A 5,023-nucleotide genomic window follows, 5' to 3' on the forward strand; every position below is an offset into this window, starting at 1 on the left:
AGCCCCCCAGGGCCCGGGCGGGGCCTCGCCGCGCTTTGTCCGCAGGCCAGTTAAAGCTAAGCGCGCAGGACGAAAACTGCTGCGGAGTCAGGGAAATGGCATAAGCCACGAGCAGCCGCCCGGGCCCGCAGCCCGCCACAGTGCGCGGGGGAGGCGCGGGGGTGTCCGAGGGCACCTGGACAGTGGCAGGCGAGGCGGGGCCGCGGGGCCCCAGGTCCCAGGGCTCGACGGGCTGGCCCCGCTCTTCCACTGACCTGGGGAAAGGCGGAGCAGGAGATGGGGCAGCACAGGAGCACACACCCGGGGGCCGTCAAGCCTGAACTGCTTTAATGACACAGCAACAGTCAGAACAACACTTGGGGGAAGCACAGAGGGAGGCCCTGCAGGGGAGGACCTGGACAGTGGCAGCCGCTTCAGTCTCCACCTGCCCACGTGAGCCGGTCGTGGGGATGAGCTGAGGACTCCAGACTTCCCTGCCTCCGGCCAGCCAGCGAGGCCAGTCCCAGAAGAGCCCGGTGCCAGCTGTCTACTCTTTAACAACCTTCCAGAACCCACAGATGTGCACTCTGGTGTACCCTGTCCCCTCGCACACAGGGGAGGCTGCCCCGACACCACACCTGGCGCCCACTGTCCCAATGGTTTGCTGGCGTCGGCTGTGGCTGGCCGGTGGGGGCTGGGGCTGGCATCTTGGCTGGTCAGGGTGTCACTGGTGGGCAACGCTGCGCCTGTTCCCTTATCCCTGACCACATTCCTGGGGTTGCAGGCTGACTCCCAGGGACAAGCAGGGCACTGGTGCCACGGACAGCAGTGGCCAGGCATGGGCCAGCCCGCCTGCCCTGGGTGTCTGCACTGCACCCACAGAAAGTCGTGTTTGTCTCTGCCTTGTGGCCGCTGTGTTTTCTTCCTCTAAACATACAATTTTTTAATGGTGTAGAAGGACTGAGTACAGGCCACAGGTATGGGGAGGTGAGGGGACTCCCCAGAGACAGGCAGATCCACTGAAGCCCACCACTGTGGGGAGCAGGGGGGAGACAGAAGGGGTCTGCTGCACCCTGTGGTCACTCCCTGGCTGGGGGTCACACTCAGGCCGCAGTGGTGACAGCCTGACCGACCCCTGGGCCACCGGGAAGGCCCAGACGTGTTATTCCAGAGTTTCAAACATGAGTTTGCTGAGAGCATGTGGCCTTCCTCCCAGGCTGGCCCCGCAGCGGCCAGTGGCCTCTGCACCCCGCCGTCCTGCTCTCCCATTGGGGGACACCCTGGCAAGGCACAGCCCCCACCACGTGAGTGGACTCAGGCATGCTGTGGCAGCACACGCCCCCACCTTCCACGCACCCCCTCTTCCACAGGTGGCGGCCAAGGCTCTGGTGCCCCCTGCAGTTCCCGCGTCTGCCACGCTCTTCCTGCTGCGTCTGCGTCCGTCCGGGGTGGCTGGCGCCTGGCTCTGGCGAGGGCAGAACACACCCCTGGGAGGGCAGGGCCCAGAAAACGCAGAGGGGTGCAGCTCACGTGGGGGCGCCGGTCCAGCTGCGCAAGGCCCACTCCTGCCCAGCGGGGCGCCCCACATTCCCCGGGGTTGGCCCCACCGTGCCGGCCCTGCTGACCCTGCGCCAGCGCCCTCTGCCCTCTGTAAAAGCATCTTGTTGCCCAGACGCCCATGCGTGGGGCGGGGCCTTGGCCAGTCTACTCCGCCTTCTTCCCCACAGAGCTCCTGCCCGCCAGACCGAGGCCACTGGACAGACCCTGCGGGGCTCTGCCGTTCCCCTCCACCACCGGCCGGCTGTGCCTGTGCCCCCCGACTTGCACTGTCCAAGGGTGCGGCGGAAGAGGGGGTGAGGCTGGGGCGTGGGTGGAGGGGCCACTGGAAGAGGAAGGCGGGCAGGGCAGGGACCACCGTGGCATTGGCCGGCGGGGCGAGAGTGGCCATGTCCACTGCCCCAGGCAAAGTCTGTCCAGTCTGGAGCCCACACCCCAGTGCCCCAAGTGCAGCTGCCTTTGAACACAGAAAGGGCAGCTGGGGGTCACGCCAGGAAGGCCTCAAGGGGCAGCAGGCTGCCTTGGGGGGTCCAGAGTGTGGGGGCTCGCCCTCCAGCGTGTACACCCCACCCGTGTCACTGTCCGAGAGCCGGTGGGGCCCACGGCCTGGGGAGAGGCAGGTTGCCCGCTGCAGGCTACTGAGAAGGGAGGGCATGCTCCCCGCAGCCCGGTCACTGCTGGCCCGCCCCGGGGCCCAGCCGCCGAGGCACACCCGGCTCGAGCGGAGCCCAGGCCCCAAGCTCCTGCGCCCCCAGACTGCGCCTGGCAGGCTGGCTGCAGGGCCTCACTGGCCTCCCGGCCGGGACGCACCTCCCCCAGCTGCGCCGCCCCCCACGGAGCCCCTCCAGCCCTGTAGGGGTCTAGGCAGCAGTAGCAGGAGGGCACGGGGCTCCCTGGGACCGGCACTGTCACCCCAGCCCCCCCTCAGCCCCCCGCCCTGCGGTGGTGGAACAGCAGCACTGCCCTGATCCTGGCCCTGCCCCACCCCCCTGCGGGGGGGCGCAGAGCAGAGGCCGTGATGGCGCAGGGCTGCTGCAGAGCAGGTGTCCTGGCGGCTGCGGGCTCAGCTGGAGGGGCATGGGCGGGGTCGGGCAGGAGGACTCACTGTTGCTGGGAGCCGGGGAGCAGGTGGGGCCCCGCGAGGCGGGACCCTCCGCAGCCCTCACCTGGCAGCGCCCGGGCCTCACACCCTGGGGGGTGTCTGTGCGGAGCCCGCCGCGAGGTGGCGGTGGAGAGGAGACGACGTGGGCAAGGGTGGTGGGGGAGCGGGGCCAGGGTGGCTGTGACGGGGCTGGGCTTTCTCAGACCATCAGCCGGGCGCAGGTGGGGGCTGCAGCCTCACCCGCAGTCTGAGGCCCTTGGAGGTCCACAGCATCAGCCCCACCAGGGCAGAATGTGGCCCCGTGAGTACAGAGGCAGGTGACGAGGATGCAGGGGTGCTGCTGGCTCACCCCAGGCGAGGACGTCCGAGAGCCCCCAGTCTGTGCCCGCCATGGGAGCTGGCTCCCCAGCCTCACTCTGCCCCGCCTCCTTCCCCCGTGGCCCTCCCCAGGCTGCCTCCAGCTCGCCCCGGGGCCCTCTGTGGGTGCTCCTGGACTACCCACATAGCCACGGTCCTGGACCGCTGGGGGACTCGGGGCAAGCACCAGGCAGGCAGCTTGAGGGCGGCAAGCCTGGGTCCACCAGCTTCGGGACCTGGGCGGGCACTAGACCCTCCCGTGCCTGCTTGCCACCAGCCCAGGATCAGCTGATGGCCTGCAGGAAGGGCAGGGGCTGATGGCTTCAGTGCAGCAGTGATGGCAGGGGGCTGAGTGTGAGCACAGCCTGGCAAGGCTGAGTGGCCCCAGGGCTGCCCTCTGCACCCACCCAAGTAAGGGCATGCCTTGGGGCTTGGGGCTGGGAAGGCCCCCAAGGACAGCTGGAGCCACTGCCCCTTCCAGCTCAGCTCAGGTGAGCATGGCCTCTGGGGCCCCCAGCTCTGGCCTGGCTGGCTTAGGCCGGACACTGCCCGCTGCCCGTGCCCACCAGATGGCCAGGGAGGCTCAGGGAGCGCCTGGGGACAAACCCCAGCCGGACGGGGCACGCGATGCTGGTCTCAGGACCAGGAGGGACGCCCCTCAAGCCCTGCCCACCTGGGTCTCTGGACGCCAGGCACCTGAGGGAGGCAGCGCAGAGCCAGTAAGCAGGGCAGGGAGGGTGGGCACGGGGACCACAGGGCCGCTGGCCCTGGGGGAAGGGGCCGGAGGCCCCAGAACCCTGGACCCTCCCCTCGAGACCCCGCCCAGCCTGCCTCCTCCCCGCCCTCAAACCTGTGTACCAGAGCTCTGGTCCCCCAGGTCAGGGCTGGGGGTCAACTGTCCACCGTCCGGCCCCACCTCTAAGGGCACCAGTGCCCAGGGTGGGCTCCCAGAGCGCCGCCTGAGCCAGAAAGAGGCGTGGCTGACCCTGCCGCTCGCCACCTGACCGGGGCGGGCACTCCGGTCCTGCCCCCTGGGCCCAGGACCCCACCATCAGCCTCAGCATGGCACACAGGTAAAGCACTGGCCGCAGCTCTTCAGTGACCGAGGGGGCCAGTGCCTGTGTCGGGGGCTCCTCCTGGGACCCTTGAGGAGAACTGGGCTGGAGAGGGGACATGGACACACACATGCGTGGTCGGGAGCACGGCCCCCCGGCTCTGGAGGGCACCCCGAGGCCGGACGCCCACCTTCTGAAAGCTCCCGGCGGCGGATGAGGCCAAGAGTCTTTTCACTCCAGACCAGGTAGACAAATCACTAGGACGTCCCGTGTTGCAGAGGGAGAATCACTAGACTGGGCTGCATCCCCGCAGCGCCCCCCGCAGCCCCCGCTGCCCAGTGTCACGGGGCCGCGGCCGGCCGCAGCATCCAGGCGAGGCCCCAGCTCCTGGTGGGTCTCCCTGCGGGGTCCCAGCCTGGGTCCGTGCACCGGCACCACCACGCTCGCAGCTGCGGCCACCAGCAGCCGGGAGCGGGACCTTCACCCAGGACCCCACGGCGGGCGGCGGGCGGCCCTCGGGTCAGGTGCACAGCGGAAGGGCAGCCTCTGACCCTGGGCCCACGCCGGGTGCGCGGCCACACGGGGTGCCGCTGGCTCTGGGCGGCCGCTGTGGGAAGGGCACGGCCCATCGCCCACGGCAGACATCTGGCGCAGGGAAGCCCCAGCCCAGCCCCAGCCCCGCAGCCCCCCAGCCCCGCAGCCCCCCAGCCCCGCCAGTGCCTTCTCTGCCCACCACTGCAGCTGGCACAGTGGAGGCTGCTGCCCCGAGGCAGGGCATGCACCCCCTGATGCCGCTTCCAGCCCCCCCAGGAGGAGCTGTTCTGTCTCAGCGCCCCCCCAGGGACCCCAGGGGTGCTGCATCCTTCACTGCGGGTGGTGCCAAGCAGCGAGGGGCCCCCAGCAAGCCTGGAGGCACAGGAGCCCCAGCAGGGTGCTGGCACGACCTGGGGAGGCCTGGCTGGAGGGGGCGGGG

The sequence above is a fragment of the Condylura cristata genome, unplaced genomic scaffold (genome assembly GCF_000260355.1).
Source record: "Condylura cristata isolate star-nosed mole 26May11 unplaced genomic scaffold, ConCri1.0 scaffold00013, whole genome shotgun sequence".
Classification (NCBI taxonomy): domain Eukaryota; kingdom Metazoa; phylum Chordata; class Mammalia; order Eulipotyphla; family Talpidae; genus Condylura; species Condylura cristata.